This window comes from Panthera tigris, chromosome A2, assembly GCF_018350195.1.
Source record: "Panthera tigris isolate Pti1 chromosome A2, P.tigris_Pti1_mat1.1, whole genome shotgun sequence".
Taxonomy (NCBI): Eukaryota; Metazoa; Chordata; class Mammalia; order Carnivora; family Felidae; genus Panthera; species Panthera tigris.
In genome coordinates this window covers 30,158,625-30,178,053 of record NC_056661.1, presented here as the reverse complement: position 1 = coordinate 30,178,053, position 19,429 = coordinate 30,158,625, and the positions used below count along the sequence as shown (strand labels likewise).

Here is a 19,429-nt window from a genome sequence, read left to right as displayed (position 1 = left end):
TGACTATGGTATGTTTATACTTCATCAGACATGTGCCAGGTGTGTGTGTGTGTGTGTGTGTGTGTGTGTGTGTGTGTGTGTGTGTGTGTGTTGGGAGGTTAACTTTAATACCTGTGAGATTTGGTTAGCTCTGTTCTGCTCTGTGACCACATCATGCCTTGGTGGCCAGTGTCCATGCTATTGATTATAAAAACTGGCCAAAGGACGTAATCATGAAGGCAAAACATGTCCATTTCTTTACTTATACACATTTATAGCTCATTTTACTAACTTTTTTTTAAATGTTTATTTATTTTTGAGACAGAGACACAGAGCATGAGCAGGGGAGGGACAGAGAGAGAGAGAGAGGGAGACACAGAATCTGCAGCAGGCTCCAGGCTCTGAGCTGTCAGCACAGAGCCCGAGGTGGGGCTCGAACTCACAAACCGTGAGATCATGACCTGAGCCGAAGTCAGACGCTCAACCGACTGAGCCACCCAGGCGCCCCCGTAGTTCATTTTTAAATAAGGAACGGGATTAAATAACATGTCTGTTGCAAAATAACATGTTGAAGAATCAGAAAACTACATGGAAGAAAACAACCTACCCCTGTTTCATTTATCTTTGAGTGTATAACAAACTAATCCCCCAAAAGAAGAACGATTTTATGATCTGTTATGATTTCACGTGTTGGCAGGGATTAGACGGGTGCTTCTTCTCTCTGTGCGGTATCAGCTGGTTTGTGGTCATCTGTACATCCACCAAGCTGGAACATGGAACGTGGCTCACTCAGGCGGCTTACACTTAATGCTGACGGTCTCCACTGGGTGCCCCAGTTCTCTCTATGGCCTCTGCATGTGTATTGGGCTCTACGTAGCACAGCACTAGGCACCAAGAGCCAGGAAACAGAAGCTTCTAGTCCATGCCTTGCATGGACTCAGATGCACCAGAGTGTAACTGAGCTACATCCTGATAGCCAAGGCCAGTCACAGAGCCAGCCCAAATTCCAAGAGAGAGGAAATAGATTGCACTTGCTATATCAGGAGGGGCACATGAATAGAGGGAGGAGGGGCTTGTTAGAGAACGTATTTGGAGACTCTACTACGGTTAACATTTTGACATCTGTATTCCCACTACTTCTCTGACTTTTGCATGCACATGGATATATATCAGTGTCAAAAGAGGTTTTGGGGGTGCCTGGGTGGCTCAGTTGAGCGTCCGACTCGATTCCGGCTTAGGTCATGATCTCAGGGTCATGGGATTGAGCCTCACGTAGGGCTACACATTCAGTGTGGAGCCTGCTTAAATTTCTCTCTCTCTCCCTCTGCCCCTCTCCACCACTCGTGCTCTCTCTCTAAAAGAAAAAAAAAAAAAGATTTTGTTACTGCCACGCAGTTGTTTTAGCAACAGACTCCTCTTTTCAAATGAAATATTTTACGGATTAAAGTCTAAAGCTGCTCCGTCTGAGGTGAGGGTGGAAAATCTGGAGCCTACCGTAGGCCTCTGTGCAGCCCTCCTCCTACAAGACCTGCAGGGGACCCCAGGACTCAGTAGAACAGTTTGAAAACCAATGAATGGGGATAAAACACACACAATAATGAGAAGCCCAACTCAAGTCTCTGACTCCAGTCAGAATTCTTAACTATGCTCTGCTGACCTCAAAGCCAGTTTTCATGTCCAGGTTATCTGCTATGAATCTCCAGTTAAAAATGAAACGAAGACAACTGATAGTTGATTGGAGAAGCCAAGGGACAGGTTAACTATTTTATTCCTTGAGATTCTTTAGAACGTCCTCTCGTACCAAGCCAGTTCCCTAAAAGGCTACCCACTTGGGAGTTCACCCTAGGTTTTTTGGAAGCCTTCACAGAACTTTCCTTCATACCCTTGGCTTTCATTGAGAGTGGATATAAGAAATGGTCTTATGAAGAATGTCCCTGCATTGTGAAACCACGCGCTCTGATGCCGACCCTAATGGCGTTCAGCGTGTCCTTTGCAGATTGTCCAGTGACACGCTCCTCTCAGAGCTCAGAACGAGCAGTGTTGTAATTTGATTATAAAAACAAAGTCATCCGTCACTTTCTTCATTTCGCCTTTCACGATTAGGAATTCAGAGTGCTATTTTGTGCTCAATTTCAATACGTTTCCTTAGCCTCGGCTTTTGAGTGAAGTTATCATTGCCAGTTTTTCAGCCAATTCTTGTCCTTTTTAGCCTTGTTTATAGAGGTTTATTGCATCCACGCCTTATTGGAAGCCACCCAGTTCTTTTCTGCAAGCAAAGTGTATTATGAATTATAAGTAAAAGAATAGGTGAATCACCTACCATCTTTAATTGGTAGCAGAATCCTCAACTGTGTACGGGCTTATGCCCTACTCTGGCTGTAAACTACTGAGTTCAGGAACAAAGTCTTCGCCTTCTGTTTCTCTTGCCACGTGCTGCAGCATCTTATCCTCAAAAAAGACAGGTCTGTTTGTTTGTTTGTGTTTACAATTTCACTTACATCCAGCTGGAAGAGAGAATTTTCTCCCAGCATCTCTCTCAGAAAGGTTAGGACCTCTCTTACCCAGAAACCCTTTAGAGAATGTCATCTTGCGTCTAACTGGTGCGTATATGTTATGAAAGATATCCTGTCCATTATACGGTCACTATGGCCAGGTACGTGGGACCTGCTAAATGGCTTAAGCCAGGGAGGACCCTCACCTGGAGGTGAGACTAGGGTCACCTTTCCCCAAAGTGCATGGGCCGCTGAGGGAAATGGTAAGCGTGGAATGAACTTTAGTGTTCTTACAAAGGAGAATGAAGGAAAGGCATTTGGTTGAATCTTGGCTATGTCCTTTACTGGGCAAGTCACTTAACCTTCCTAATCATTAGTGCTCTCATTTGAATTGAGGTTAAAAATCCTTTTCCCCAGCAGCAATGAGAACATCTAATGCCCATAAATTGGTTTCTAATGCAATTCTCCCGTAAAAGTAACCAGGGCTCCTTGGAGAAATGACTAATTCTAGAGGTAGAGTAGACCTTCTACAAGATGAACCTGGAGCATTATATATTGCCCAAAACTAAGAAATCGCTTTAAAAAGAAAACCCACAAAATAATGGATGTATGTAAAAAGTACACAGGAGCCAACAAAAAGAACTCCTGAAGGTCTAATCTGTAGCAATTAGAGCAACATATTAAATACCACGTTGGGCTATTATAATGTCAAGTATAAAATAAATATCCTTAAGTCCATATGGCAATAAATAAATGACTAAATAAATAAAGGAGAAGAGACAAATGGGAGACAACTCTCCCATGCAGAAAAATTCCAAATAACTCTGTAGATACTACTCAAGGAGTACTATCAAAAAACTTGGCTATACTTAGTGACTTGCTTCCCAAAAAAGCAGTATGAAGAGGAGAGGTCTAGTGGAAATAACTTTATAGTGGAGAAACCTGGAAAACATTATGTTAGCCAGGTGACCGAGGTGGATATCCATGATAAGTTCTGTTGATAGTTTGTACCCTCAATAAATGTCGAGAATGACTGTTCACTTATGTGCTGTTCATCCTCAGAAACCATCATAAAATTCCCAAATTGAGGGACATTCTAAAGAATAGCTGGCCACTACTCCTCAATGCTGTACAGATGATCAAAGAAAATCAAAGATGACCAAAAACAAGGAATGCCCCAAAAAACTCACACGGCCCAAAGGAGTCCGGAACATAAAGGCAAAATGTAATGCAGTATCCTTGATGGGATCCTGGAAACAGAAAACAGTAACATTAGGGGAAAAACTAAGAAAGTCCACATAAATTGTGAAGGTTAATTAATAATAATGTATCAATATTGGTTCATTAGTTTTGACAAATACACCATGGTAATGCAAGATATTAACAACAGGGGGATCTGGGTGTGGAATATACAGGAACCCTCTGTGCTCTCTTTGCAACTTTTCTGTAAATCTAAACTATTCTAAAATTAAAAGTTTATTTAAATATGAAAAAGTCCTTTCTGGGGCACCTGGGTGGCTCAGTTGGTTAAGTGTCCAACTCTTGGTCTCGGCTTAGGTCATGATTTCACAATTTGTGAGATCAAGTTGTGCGTTGGGCTCTATGCTGACAGCCCAGAGCCTGCTTGGGATTCTCTCTCTCTCTCTCTCTCTCTCTCTCTCTCTCTCCCTCTCTCCCTCTCTCTCTCTCCCTCTCTCTCTCTCCCTCTCTCTCTCCCTCTCTCCCTCTCTCCCTCTCTCCCTCTCCCCCTCTCTCCCTCTCTGCCTCTCTCCCTCTCCCCCTCTCCCCCTCTCTCCCTCTCCCCCTCTCTCTCCCCTCCCACCACTCATGCTCGCTCACTCCCTCCCTCTCTCTCTCTCTCTCTCTCTCTGAAAATAAATAAATAAACTTAAAAAGAAAAGTCCTTCTTTATGGGATTGTAAACACAATTAAAGAAGTTTAGGGACACTTGAAAGCACCGAGCCCAATGTAGGCACTTGGTATTTATTTAGGGGACTTGGCTACCATCAGCACCATTCACCCTTAACCCTTCCAATCCACTCTCCATATAAGCCATATGAAATGCTAATTTGAGTTTCTCATCCCTCCTTGCCGTATTTCTCACCCTACCTTCCAGCTTTAAAACTTCTAGTGCTTTCCTACTGCTTCTAGGATAAAGAGGAATAACCTGCCATAATCCACAAGACCCCATTCACAGTCTTCCCATGACCCCGTGCATGGCTTGACCTCTGTATCTCTCCCCAGCTTTATTTTAACTCCCCTCCTCACCGTGTACTCCAGCTACATGTGAATCTGCTTCCCAGTTCTCTTCTGCCACAGGCCCTTTGCATATACTATGCCTGTCTGAAATGTGTTTTTCCACTCTGCCTAGTTTGATCTTTGCTTAACCTTTTGTTCTCAAGAGCCCCTAGATCAAATTTCTTTCATATAATCTTGTTCTCATCCTTCGGAGCAATAATCCACTTGCAAGTTCATATTAATGTGCGTAATTAATGTCTGCATCCCTCATTAGGTCATCCATTTCACAAAAGAATGGCCAGTTAGTTCATTTATGTTTATCATTGTGTGCCTAGCTCCTACCACATTGCCTGGTACAACCTATATTCAATAAATACTTATGGAAAGAAGGGAAAGAGGAAGGAAGGAAAGAATGAACTGCCTCTATTACAATCCCTTTTAGAAACCTTTTTTTCCCAGAGGTCCAGAGTTCTTAAATAAGAATTGCGAAATATTAAACTGGCTTTCTGACCTCTCAGCTTCCAATTCTGTTGAACAGCAAAGTGAGGGAGGGGATAAGAATGGACTAGTTTGAAAATCCTATGATTCACTGGACACTAACAGTTTTCAGAGATGATTTCTGAAGCACTAACATTCAGAGTGGGGGAAGAGCGCTTCCAGAGGAGTACATGGGCAGTCACGAACAAGTAACATCCCCAGTGCTCGGGGCTTCCTTGCAAGGATTCCCACATAAGCTCCTTTAGGATTTAAGTGTCGCACATAACTGAGACTGAGTGGGTCTGTTCCGGCATTTTCTGGTCATTTAGTGATTCACCAGTTTCCTAGGGGTATAGGTTTCCTATGCTAAAGTAGAATAAACAGCAGGGGAAAAAAGAAAAAAAAAAAGCTCCTGCACTTATCTTTAACGTCAAAAAAAAAAAAAAAAAAAAGGCAAGCTGAATTCTTTCCTTGATTCCAGAAATACTTTTATTGTGGCATCAAGGCACAGCCACAAAATCTGTGGACTGTGAAATAGGATTTCAATTATTGAAGAAGGAAGCCTCTACCTTTCAGAATTGCCTTCATCCCTTGTGCTGCCAGAAATAGCTCACTAGCGTTTCTTCCGATTATCTTCTTACTGTCTTTGAATCCATTAGTTAATAAGGCAGCCCTGCAATGAATACTTTTTAATTCCTCTCCAGGTGCCAACATAGTGTGTCTCTTTCGATATGATTTTCCCCCAGCTAAGTTCCCTCTGGAGAACAAAAGGTCTACAGTGTCATTCTTTCCTCTTTTCATCCACAGGCAGCATCCCTTTGTGCCCCCCTACCTATTACATCAGTCAGCCTGGAACAGAATTTAGAACAGAGCAGAGGAATTTTTGCCGGTCATGTAGACATATTGAAGTCATTGATTCAGCGATTAAAGAACCGCCGTTCTTCAAAACAAGATTTTATAGTAGGGACTCTCAGGGTCAACCCTGAACAAGAAGAATCCAGTCTAGGTTTTTGTTCTTGTGGATTTGTCAAACAACAAAAACTGTGCCCACAATTTCTTACTTTCTTTAAGGTTTTATGGGAGATCAGGAGAGGAACCGGTTCCTGCCCTCAAACGTTTCTAGTCTGGTAGGATCATTTGATATATGTCCTAATAATAATAATAATAATAATAATAATAATAATAATAATAATACCAAGTTCATAGTGGTAAATGCCATGAGAAAGGGCCACCAGGAGTGCTATGTACAGAAGGCTCATTCCCTTCTTTCTTTCCACGAGAATTTAAGCACCAAACAGACCAGGCTCTATGCTCTTCTCTCAGATTATCATCTGGAGCAAAAACCATGGGACTTACAATATAATGGAGAAACAGACATCACTCAGCAATCACACCAGTGCATGTACAATTGTAGACTAACCTGAATTCTGTGCTGGCAAGCGCATGGTTTTATGAGAGCCTTTGAGAAAGAAGTCTGGAAGACAGGATGTAGTGGGAGTCCTGCCCGACAGAGGAAAGATGGCAGGGACTGACTTTGAGTCGAGTGTGGTGGGAACATTCTAGACGGGGCACATCTGAAATGGGTTCTGGGTCCTAGTCATACAGAGGGGTCTTCTCATGAGAGAGACCTTCTTCAGCTTCTTATCTTTCAGTCACATGTCCGTTCCCATCCCTAGGGCTCCACTCCAGAGCCTCCTATTGTGCAGGTTCCCTGGACCAGCATCCACCCACCATGATGAAGTTCCAACAGGATGCCTGTAGCTCAGCTACCTTTCTCAGTGTGCACTTGGCCCATGAAAAACCAGGCATCTTTGCCACAGCAAATAGTGGTAGTACAAATAGGCTGTGGGTGCTCCCCCTATCGTGCTGTCTTCCTCCATTTCTCTTTGTGTTTTAGATCTGCTCAACTAAATGAAGCCAACCAGTTGGCTGCAGAGCAAACATTCCACAGGAAAAATGGGATGCTCACTTTCCTGTAGGTGTCCCAGTCTCTCTGTTACTTTTTATTTATTTAATTTTTAGAGAGAGAGCGTGCGTGTGTGGAAGGGCAGAGGGAGAAGGAGAGAGAATCTTAAGCAGACTCCATGCCCCCAGCACAGAGCCCGATGCAGGGCTAAGTCTCATGACCATGAGATCATGACCTGGGCCGAAATCAAGAGTCAGACACTTAACTGACTGAGCCACCCAGGCGCCCCTCTCTGTTATTTTCTTGAAGGAGGAGCAGTGGGTAGCCCTAAAGGGATAATAAAGAAAAGTCTTGGCCATCGCCACTTGCTAAGGAACCCGGATGGTTCTCTTTCTTTCTATCAGTTCCTCTCCTTTCCTTTCCTGGTCTTCTGCTTTTATAGCCATGGGGCAAGGCTGATGGGGAGGGTCAATGAGATGATGATTAGACCCAGCAGGTCAATCTGAGCTGACAGAGCTGGACAGCTCTCAGTAAACCCCAGAGGGTATGTATTAACATACCTATAGTTTGTGTCTCCAATTCCTGAACAGCAGGAAGAATCCCATTTGACAGCTTGTTGCAGATGGTTCCTTGGGTCAGTGTGTTTCTCCCTTGCAGCTTTGTTCATACAGAAATCATATGTAAAATATGCATACATTTATGCTTAAAAATTTCTTTAACAAGGGAAGAATGATATGAACCTGGGCCCGAGAAATCTCAACTTCACGCTCGCTGTGCAGCTTATTAGGGAAGAGAAACTAGCTTAAGACGTTCTTGGTTAAAATGAATTCACTGCAAAAGCTCTTTCTTTTCTATAAGGTAAGCGTGGTTTCTCATTCCAGTGAAAGAATCCCCGGAAACACAGATGTTAGAATAGAGCATTAATTTTTTTTTCTTCCTTATGAAATAGTGACATTGGGAAACCTACGAAGATTAGTGTAGATGGAATTTAGTGAGGAAGGAGGGCAACGACTTTTCCCTGATTGGAAACAGAGTGGGACTGTTATGCTTTCATCTGTAGGTGGATTAGTTGAAGGCATCAAAAGATCACCTACCTAGACACCCTCCTCCTTACCCTCCTGCTCTCCCACCCCCTTCCCTCCATTTTCTACCTCTGTGTTCCGATTTGGTCCTGGGAGGCACCTCTGGGTTTTAAATCAAGGATTGTTGGTTCTATGTTTGCCTCAGTCTTAGCTAACTCTGAGTGACAGGTTGGGGACCTGGTTTGTGAGTATCTTCCAGTCAGGACACACCTGGGAGAATGTTAGAGAAGATGGGAGCATCCGGGGACGCTGTCGTAGCTTCCTCCGAAGCTAGCAACAGGAGCACGCCAGGCACACAGTGGGGCTGCTACACTCCGAATGCTCCCGCCAAGCTTCCCGCGGTCCTGTGTCTTACACATCTCAGTGAAATAACCTCTAACGCGGGGTTCCACAAATACCCGTCCAGATGATTTTCTGCAAACCTGGCACCTTCTTGAGCACATTTTCTAACCACAGCATGAATGGCCAAAATTCCCATTCTTACTGCTTTCTTTCCTCAAATTATTTCAGATCTCAGCCCAGCTGGTAATATTGGGATGTGTCTAACAGCTAGAGGATTAACATGATGACGTTAACCTTCCATGTCAGTTTAGCAGCACAGCATCTCTTTGCCTCCTTTATCAAATGTTGTCAGGGCAAACACCTTGCTCGCCTGAGGTCAAATGTCTTCGGCAGAATTTATCAACCTCAGCACTATTGACATTGGGGCTGTATAACTCCGGTTGTGGGGTCTGTCCTGGGCATCGGACTATGTTTCTCAGCGTCCCTGGCTTCTTACCCACTCGATGCTATTAGCACTCTCTCCTTCAATTGTGACAACCAAAAATGTCTCTAGACTTTATCAAAAGTTCCCTGGGTGGGGGTGGGGTGGGGGTGGGGTGGTGGGCAACAGAACTTCCCCCCCTCCACCTGGCTAAGAACCCCTGGCCTATAGAGATCATAGAATTTGTCAGAAAAATCCCAATCTGGGTCTCTAGGGAATCTAACCATTTTCTTTCCAGGAGACTTTTGTTGAGGGGAGATCTGATACCTTCTTCCTATAAATTATGACGGCTAATATCACAGTTTATGTTGAAGATCGTCTCCTGAATTTCTGCAGTCCTGCTTTCCTGATAAGAAAGTAAAGGTTGCCGTGAAATGAATCATTCCAGAGCAGTTTGCAGGAGGAAGTATAGCCTCAATCCTTGGCTGTTCCCCAGTGCTGGCCAGTATAAATTGCCAGTGCTTGTTGACTTAGAGATTAATTATGAATGATAGGGAAGCTTATGAATTTTTCAGAATTTTTTCCTCGCTGGGTGAAGCAGTCTGACTTCCTATCAGGAGTGTAGGATCCGCTCCAACTGTCCTACATCAAAGCCACAGGCTGTCACCCGGGGCGTTATCTTGTTCCATGCAGGCTGGCTGCATATGTTGACTCCAAATTTTTTAATCAGCCATTTCCAACTCAACTGCACATGTCAAACTGTAGAGACAGACTCCATTAAACATCGTCTGAAACCAGCAGGGACCTTGTGGCATCATGATTTGATATCTCTATGGCAGAATTTTACAATAAGAAATTACAGGAGTACACATTTTGCTGAAATGTCAGCAAAATGCCTACAGGGCTTAAAAGGGGGTAAAACGCCATCATCAACAACAATAATAATCTCCGTACAGTCCTTTCAACTATTTAAAGGATATTCATAACTATCTGGGTATCTCATTTACTCCAAACCCTATAGTTTCAGATCATTCCCTTATTTTTATCAAATATAATGAATAGGTAGCTGATCCAATCATCTCTTAATCAATGGAGTTCCTAATGATAACCATGATTATGATAAAAAACATAAGGGATGATTTTTTAATTTTAGAAAGCCCATAGATCAGCTTAGAATATTGAGAGTTCCCTGTTACATGGAAGATAAAATATTTATGGGCAATCGCTCAATAAATATATTTTGAACACCCGTTTTATGTCAGGCACTAGCTGAGCTATTAACCTAAAAATCATTTGGGTTTTACTTCATGTTAAAACCATTGCTCAAAAATGTATTTTTCCACTCTCTTGCTTTAGAATACAACAAACGTCTTGTTGAAAGGCATCATTTTACAAATCAATTCTGTGTCTAGGAATGCTAACATAAAAAGCAGGGTATTGACCTGATACATATATTTAGTATTGCTTTTTTAAAAATCCAATCCCTGGGGCGCCTGGGTGGCTTGGTCGGTTGAGCATCCGATTTCGGCTCAGGGAATGATCTTGCAGTCCGTGAGTTCAAGGCCTGCGTTGGGCTCTGTGCTGACCGCTCTCTCTCTACCCCTCCCCTGCTTGTGCTCTGTCTCTCTCGCTCTCAAAAATACATAATCATTAAAAAAAACTTTTTTAAACGCAATCCTGTTGTGAATTTACTTGTGAAAGTAAGTTTTTTTGGGTTTTTTTTTGGTTTTTTTTTTTAAAGTGGTTAATTGAGGCTCCTGGCTAAATTTTTGTTCCCTTTGAGATTTTACAGTAATTTATGAGATGGGGTGAAATTTACTACAACTGCTACAAAGTTTTGTTTCTCTAAAATTCCCTATAAAGCATTTCCTTTTCTAAGAAAATTCCACCCAAGTGCTTTTGCCCATATGAAAGGGCAACATTAGTAAATGAACTATATAATCTTAAAAACAGTTTCACAGGGGATTAGTCTTGTGACTGAATTGCAAATAAAATTTCCAGGAACAAGAAATCATCTGTCTTGATGGTGGCCCACCATTCAAAGTGTTTCTTAGCCTGGACAATTGTAAACAGTCAGAAATAAATTAGATCGTGAGAGCCTAGGGCCATCATGATTTGAACCTTCTCTGGTGCCAAAATTGGTTATTTCTGCCAATATTCTTTTTAATTTTATTCTTTTTAATTTATAATGCTTAAAATAGTCTTTATTTGCAGTTTTTCTCTCAGAGGAGAGTACTTTTTTTTTTTTTTTAATTCCTTCCTCTCAGCCACAGCCATATTTGCCTTTAACAATGAAAATTTAATTATGTCAAACCATGTTCACTTGTGTTAATTTGCATTGATGTAGAATTGTCCACACAGGTCAGGTAAACTAAAGTATCGAGCAGTCTCCCTATACTCAAAATAGATTTTCTGTTAGAATATAAGACTTACTCTTTTTTACCCAGAATCCAAAGTGGTTTTCTGTGGAAGAGGCGGTAATGCTAACAAAATATTCTCTGTGTTCCCTTACATGTTCTTGCTTCTCTTACAGTTAAGGGAAGGACATGTGACTAATTCCAGCAAACAGGCCATGATGTCCATGCTCTGTGTGCTCCTGTCACAGTGAGCCTGGAAGCCACATGTTGAGATGGCAAAGTCACAAGATGGTGGTGTTTCCATCTGCCTGGGCTCCTGAGTGACTATGTGTAAGAGAGTCCCTCAGAGTCCACATTGGACATGTGGGGTAAACAAGAAATAAACCGCTGTCATCTTAAGCCACTGAGATTTCAGGGTTAATTTGTTATTAATTAATAAATAATACAATTAGTATATATAATTATATATGAGTATATTATATAATATCATACATTATAATATAGGAATAAATTAGGCTCTGGATGAATTTGTTCCTCTTTTTGAATTTACTTTTTCAGTATTATATTTTCAGTGTAACACGTGATTATCCTTGCTTGTGATTAACATGGGATTACTGACCCCAACTTCATCAAAAAATAAAAACTCTTCTACTTCTAAATTCCCCCAACCACTTCCAACTTATTGAATATGACAAGAGTAGGCATATATATGTTCCCACGAAGAGATTAAGAGTTGTCACATATATTAGAATAGATATTCTAATGGCTGTGCTCATCTGTAGTGGATGATTTATTGCAAGCAGAAAGCATTTAATAAATGCTGACATGTAATTTGGTGTTTTTAAATCATTTCATTTCTCCCATCTTTTGGAAAATTGGAGATCTCACTCTTTTTTTTTCTTTTTTTAGTTTTTTTAATTTTTTTAATTTATTTTTTTAATTTACATCCAAGTTAGTTGGCATATAGTGCAACAGTGATTTCAGGAGTAGATTCCTTAATGCTCCTTACCCATTTAGCCCATCCCCCCTCCCACAACCCCTCCAGTAACCCTCTGTTTGCTCTCCATATTTGTCTCTTCTGTTTTGTCCCCCTCCCTGTTGTTATATTATTTTTGCTTCCCTTCCCTTATGTTCATCTGTTTTGTCTCTTTAAGTCCTCATGTGAGTGAAGTCATATGATATTTGTCTTTCTCTGACTAATTTCGCTTAGCATAATACCCTCCAGTTCCATCCATGTAGTTGCAAATGGCAAGATTTCATTCTTTTTGATTTCCAAGTTAATACTCCTTTGTAAATATATACAACATCTTCTTTATCCATTCATCCATCGATGGACATTTGGGCTCTTTCCATACTTTGACTATTGTCGACAGTGCTGCTATAAACCTTGGGGTGCATGTGCCCCCTTCGAAACAGCATTCCTGTCTGTATCCCTTGGGTAAATACCTAGTAGTGCCATTGCTGAGTCGTAGGGTAGTTCTATTTTTAATTTTTTGAGGAACCTCCATACTGTTTTCCAGAGTGGCTGTACCAGGGGTTTGCATTCCCACCAGCAGTGCAAAAGAGATCCTCTCTCTCCGCATCCTTGCCAACATCTGTTGTTGCCTGAGTTGTTAATGTTTACCATTCTGACAGGTGTGAGGTGGGATCTTATTGTGGTTTTGACTTGTATTTCCCAGATGATGAGTGATGTTGAGCATTTCTTCATGTGTCGGTTGGGCATCTGGATGTCTTCTTTGGAGAAGTGTCTATTCATGTCTTTTGCCCATTTCTTTACTGGATTATTTGTTTTTTGGGTGTTGAGTTTGATTAGTTCTTTATAGATTTTTGGATACTAACCCCATATCTGATATGTCGTTTGCAAATATCTTTTCTTATTCCGTCAGTTGCCTTTTAGTTTTGCTGATTGTTTCCTTTGCTGTGCAGAAGCTTTTTATTTTGATGAGGTCCCAATAGTTCATTTTTGCTTTTGTTTCCCTTGCCTCCGGGGACATGTTGAGTAAGAAGTTGCTGCGGCCGAGGTCAAAGAGGTTTTTGCCTGCTTTCTCCTCAAGGATTTTGATGGCTTCCTGTCTTACATTTAGGTCTTTCATCCATTTTGTTACTCTTTTTTTTAATGTTTATTTATTTTTGAAAGAGTGCAAGTGGGGGAGGGGTAGAGAGAGGAGGACAGAGGATCTGAAGCAGGCTCTGCCCTGACAACAATATGGGGCTTGAACTCGCGAACCATGAGATCATGACCTGAGCCGAAGTCGGACACTCAGGTGACTGGTCCACCCAGTGGCCCTGGGAACCTCACTCTTTTTTAATACTGCCCCCTCCTCTTGCCCACTGATACTTTTAAAATAACTAATAGAAAATATATCTGCTTGATTATGAATCTGACACCGGGAACTAACTGTTCCTTTGACAGGTGTTCATCAAGGTGAAACACACTTTTTATAAATATTTTTGGCTTTAAACAATGGTGTCACCACGGTAGACACACTCTTGAGGGCAAGCAAAATGAGATAATGATATATGTGGGTAGATTCGTGAATAGACCCAATTCCTACTTGTGAGTGATCAGGCTGGGACTAGAAATTAAGTACGTCTTATATTTGTGACATGCCACTCAAAGGAAACAGAGCTGTATGTGACAGTTCCCATGTACCCTAGAAATTATACTGCTTTGCCTCAATTTTAATTGACATGAGCTACTCTATGACTTACAGCTCTGAATGTTTTCTGCGGCTCAAGATCTCTATTATACATACACACACGTACACTCACCTGCGTGAACGTACGCATTCACTAAAACCATAATTGCAGAAGCTGGAAAATTTGATTTTCTTTTGTCCTTGTGAGTAACTTATATACTACCTTGTCAATATTTGAAAATGAAACTCGCTTCCTCTTAAAATAAAGAGTGAGCATTTTTAGCAAAAACATTCACTTTCATTAGTGCGTGTAGGTACTTTAGACCTCATTGGATGTTCTCTGGATTTCCTGCTGATTTCATTGTCTTTGCCAGTTATAAGTTGCTTTCCACCATGACTCAACAGTGTGATATCAAAATTATTTAACAGTACAAAGGACATTTTATTTCCTATAATATTTATGTCAAATCTTCTGTGACTCGTTTTGAAAAAGTGACCATTTTCCATCAAATTAGCTGCCTCAGCAGAAGTTCAGGCGTTAGTAAAAACTAAATTCACGGCTAATGACAAAAATAATAACTTACATTTGTGCTATACTTTACCAATTTTGAAAAATAACCCTTTTTTTGAAGGTTATGCCCACCAAATGTTACAATAGTGAACTGTTTAAAAAAAATTTTTTTAAATGTTTATTCCTTTTTGAGAGAGAGAGGGAAGAAGGAGGAGGAGGGGCAGAGAGAAGGAGACACAGAATCTGAAGCAGGCTCCAGGCTCTCAGCTGTCAGCACACAGCCCAACGCAGGGCTCGAACTCACAGACTGCGAGGTCATGACCTGAGCCGAAGTCGGACAGTCAACCGAATGAGCCACCAGGTGCCCCAACAGTGAACTGTTTAAAAACTGACACTCTAGATTCAGACAGAACTGAATCTGTATCCCAGCTCTACCCCTTTTCAGAGATGTTACTTGAATCCCTCTGAGCCTCAGTTTCCTCATCTCTAAAGTGGTGATGATTATAATGGTAATACGTATCTCACAATTAAACAAGACGGTGAATGCCATACTTGATATGGTGCCAGGCCACAGGGTGTACTCAGGATTCAGTATCTGTTAGGTCTCCTGTGGACCGTAAGCTCATAGAGGGCAAGGTCTGTGCCTGTCCTACTCTGACAGCTCAAACCACAATGTCTGGTGCAAAGCAAGCGTTGAATGAAAATGTTTTAAATGGTGAGTTGAATATTAATATTCCATTTCCTAGATGAGGAGACAGGCTCCCACAGTTTAATTGGTTCACACCTCAATCATTCACCACACTTTAGTCCATTATTCTCCACCCCTTCTACTCTTAAATACTTAATTTCAGTTACACGTTCAACAAGAATTTAATAAGTCTAAACCATTTGCACTCAGATTTCTCTTTAGGTCATGATTTGACTACTTATTAAGTATCAGGAACCACACTAAGTGCCTGGACAAACTTTTCTTAGAAACTAATCAACACAACCTTGCCCCCAAATAATATAAAAACGGGGAGGGGGGCAGAACATAAGAGACTCTTAAATATAGGGAGCAAAGAGAGGGTTATCAGAGGGATTGTGGGAGGGGGAATGGGCTAAATGGATAAGGGGCATTAAGGAATCTACTCCTGAAATCATTGTTGCACTGTATACTAATTTGGATGTAAATAAATAAATTAATTAATTAAGAAGAAAAACCCAACCTTGCCCAGTAGATATTATTAGCTTCATCTCAGATTTAGTTCTGCAAATATTCCTTGCTCACCTACCAAACATCAGCCACTGCAAACCTTATAGGGAATAACATAAGATGAGGTCTCTGCCCTGGAGGCATTTATAGTCTTGCAGAGAACATAGCACGGAGCAAATAATGCAAATGTGATAGAAGCAATAAAAGAGGAGGTCCGAATGCTGTGGGATCCTAGAGGAAGTGACTTTGCCTAGGAACGAAAAGGCTTCTAAAGAAGCAACATGGATATTGAAACCTGGGTTAGTGTTAGCCAGACAAAGATAGCAGAGAAGGGAAAGCATGTGCAGCAGTCTGGGGCCATGAAAGAATATGCCATGTTCAAGAACCTAAAAGAAGCAGCATAGAAAGACTCAAGCCTGGAGGGCAAGACCCAGTGTTGGCTGATCAGGCTGGAGAGCTGTGCGGGAACCAGATGGCAGTAACTCCCTAGGCTTTGAGAAGGACCCCAGACTCCTGCTGCCAAGGAAAAGGGAGCATTCCTGACAGGTCTTAAGCAGGAGCAGGATGCCAATGGGGATCAGGGATTCAATCCTTGCTCTCTGAGTGTGGCATCACCATCATCACCGAGGCACATTCTTGGCCTTCGCCCCACGCCTACTGAATCAAAACTCTCTGGGGAAGAGCCCTATGACTCTGTTTTTCTTTTTGTTTTTTTATGACAGCAAGTCTCTCTCTCTTTTTTTTTTTTAAAGTTTTTATTTATTTTGAGAGACAGAGAAAGAAAGAGCATGCACACGAGTTGGGGAGGTGGTACCAAGAGAGGGGAGAGAATCCCGAGCAGGCTCTGTGTTGTCAGCGCAGAGCCTGATGCGGGGCTCGATCTCACAAACCATGAGATCGTAACTGGAGCTGAAATCAAGAATCTGACACTTAACCGACTGAGCCCCCAGGTGTCCCCCCTACGACTCTGTGTTTTAACAGGTTCTCTGGTTGATTCTCACGTGCACCATAGTTACAGAACCATTGGCCCTTGGTAGAGAAGTTCTCAGGTCTTGCTACGCTTTGGAATCACATGGAGATTTAAAAAAAAATATATTGGGGCGCCTGGGTGGCGCAGTCGGTTAAGCGTCCGACTTCAGCCAGGTCACGATCTCGCGGTCCGTGAGTTCGAGCCCCGCGTCAGGCTCTGGGCTGATGGCTCGGAGCCTGGAGCCTGTTTCCGATTCTGTGTCTCCCTCTCTCTCTGCCCCTCCCCCGTTCATGCTCTGTCTCTCTCTGTCCCAAAAATAAATAAAAAACGTTGAAAAAAAAAATTAAATAAAAAAAAATAAAATACTGGTGCCCAGGCCCAACCCAAAGGTCTGATTTAGCCGGTTCGACTGCAGCCTGGATATCAGGATTTCCTTTCATCTCCCCCAGGGGATTCCAATGTGCAGGGAGGACTGGGAACTGCCATGTCAGAGAGGATGCAAGTAAACAGGTCAGCGATCCAGGATGGGGACAATGGCAACCTGGCCTAAGGAAGTAGGTAAACAGAATAGACAGAGTCAAGATATATTTAGAAGGGGACTGCACAATTACGAAGGGATAAACCAACCTAGTTCCACACATCCTCTCCTCACAAAACCACCTGCTTCACAAAATACCCTGGCCTCCAGCTGCCACGGGTCCCCCCGGGAAGAACGTGCCCCACTCTTCTTTGAATGGCTTCAGTTCCCTGTGTCCTTAGCATAGTGCAGGTGAAGCGGACCATCTCCCAGCCCCAGCTGTGAAGGTTATTAAGAGGATCCATAAAAAACACAGCTGTGTCCCTCATGCTGGATAAAACCAGTGTCTGGCCTCAAGAGTACTGAATTATTAGCCTTGAACTTGCAGACCCGCCTCCTCTCCGAGGGATCATGCTAAGTGCTTTACAAGTACTGGTTTTCATTCTCATTACAAGCCTCTGCTGTTGGCACTATTAGGACTCGCACTTTGCAGAAGAGGCCTCAGACAGAGAGAGTTCCATATATCTTCCAGTGTCACAGAGCTGGTAAGTGGCAGAGCAAAGATTTGAGCCCAGATCTGACTGTTTCCGGTTCCTGGGTCCCCGATCTCTGTGGCCTACAGCTCTTCTGGTGGGGAAGGGAAATCTGAGACCTGTGTCAAACAGAGGGTTTAGATACTGGACCAGCTAATGATACCTGGAAAGCCAAGCTGCTACATGGTGAAAGTAATCAAGGAAGGCTTCCCTGAAGGAAGCAGATCTGAAACCAGACCCTGAACGACATGTCCGATTTGAAATAGAAAGGAGAGAGGAGGTCATTCCAGGCCTGGGGGATTATGGGACAAGACTGGTAGAACACTGCAAGATCATAAAGGAATAGATTGGTTTTCTGTTTGGGGTATTTTTATGTATAAAAATGCTTTGGTGCTCGTTCAGAGAATTACTGCATTTGGAGCTATTGTGTTATATTTACGGCGTTGCCCGAAGCCAGCAAAGACATAAAAGTGGTGACTCAAATGCAGAGGATGTTCTTACTGGCTGGCCAGCTCTAGGAGCTGAACCCTGCATTTGCAGTCAAAGAGAAGTACATCCCTCAGATGGGAACTTTGACCCTTCGCAAGGTCTTCTCTTGGAGAGGAAGTAAGGCATGCTAACGAGAGGCACTAACGATCTTATTTTAACTTTTCAGCAAATGAGGTACTATCTCCTTGGGTGATTTTTATAAAAACGGAACGTCATTGAGTATGCACAGGACACCAAATTTCACGTTTTCTCTAGAAATAACCCTGGAACAGAGCCCTAGTAAAGACAGATCAGAGGCAAGCCTGCAGACTGCATGAGAGCCACCCCCAGGAATAAAAATAGAACAATAAACCTGCAATGTGTTGAACCCCTACAGTGCGAAAATGTCTCTTATGATCATCACTACAATAGTCCTCTGAGGGTATTGGCTTTACAGCTGCGGGTACAGATGCTCAGAGAGGTTGAGTGCCCTGGGCTGGTCACACAGTGAGTATGTGACAGAGGTTGGGTTTGATCTTCAGGTTTTCTGATTCTAAAATCCATGCCCTATTTTCTAAGCCTGTCCCCTCTGCGAAGGGCCAATTATCTCTGAAACTACTGGCAAACTACTTAATCTTTTGAAACTTGGTTTCTTTACTCAAAGCAGGGAAAACCTGTCTTGCCATTTGTGTTATTAGAATCAGAATTGGTATAAGGATGAGATGCGCAGGCTAGAGCAGTAGTAATCGCTGCTGAGATTTTCCTTTTTTTCTTTTAATGTTTATTTATTTTTGAGGTGTGGGGGGCACATGCACAAGTCGGGGAGAGAAAGAGAGACGGGGGAAGAGAGAGAATCCCACACAGGCTCCGTGCTGTCAGCAGAGAGCACGACGGGGGACTCAAACCCACAAGCCGTGAGATCACAACCTGAGCAGAAATCAAGTCAGACAGTTAATCGACTGAGCCCCCCAGGCGCTCCCCACCTTTTTTTTTTTAATGAGCTGCTGAGATTTTCTGAAAGTGACCGTGTGCCAGGCATTCTGCTACAAGTCCCGGGAGTTGAAAACTAAAGTTAAGGCTCAGAGAGGTCTCATAATGTGTTCAGCACAGACCAGCCTCAAAGTGGAAGGGTCAGGATTTGAACCTGGACAGTAGGGAGGGAATGCTTGCTGCCCACGTTCTCCAGCCCCGTCGGAGGTGGACGAGGAGGAGACAGGTTGGTGGGAAAGGAGTTCGGAGGTGGCAGGCAGGCCCTGAGTACAGTGCTGTAGCCACAGTCCCAACCTCAGTACATTCTTGAGACAGGAGCTTGGGCACCCACGTCCCCTGGAGGGGAACTGTCCTGGCTGTAACTTTCCAGAC

At 42.7% G+C, this 19,429-nt stretch overlaps 1 protein-coding gene and 1 long non-coding RNA gene across 16 annotated transcripts in view; one reads left to right on the top strand and one right to left on the bottom strand.

The window, feature by feature from the left end:
• Window positions 1–19,429, top strand: part of CADPS (calcium dependent secretion activator) — a 475,617-nt gene that overhangs the window by 185,949 nt on the left and 270,239 nt on the right. The window lies entirely within an intron of this gene.
• On the bottom strand, window positions 1,711–5,980 carry LOC122236689. The gene is made up of 3 exons (XR_006214884.1): window positions 5,756–5,980; window positions 3,662–3,721; window positions 1,711–2,245 (listed from the first exon to the last, which is right to left on the bottom strand). It is a non-coding gene; the product is annotated as an uncharacterized LOC122236689 (long non-coding RNA).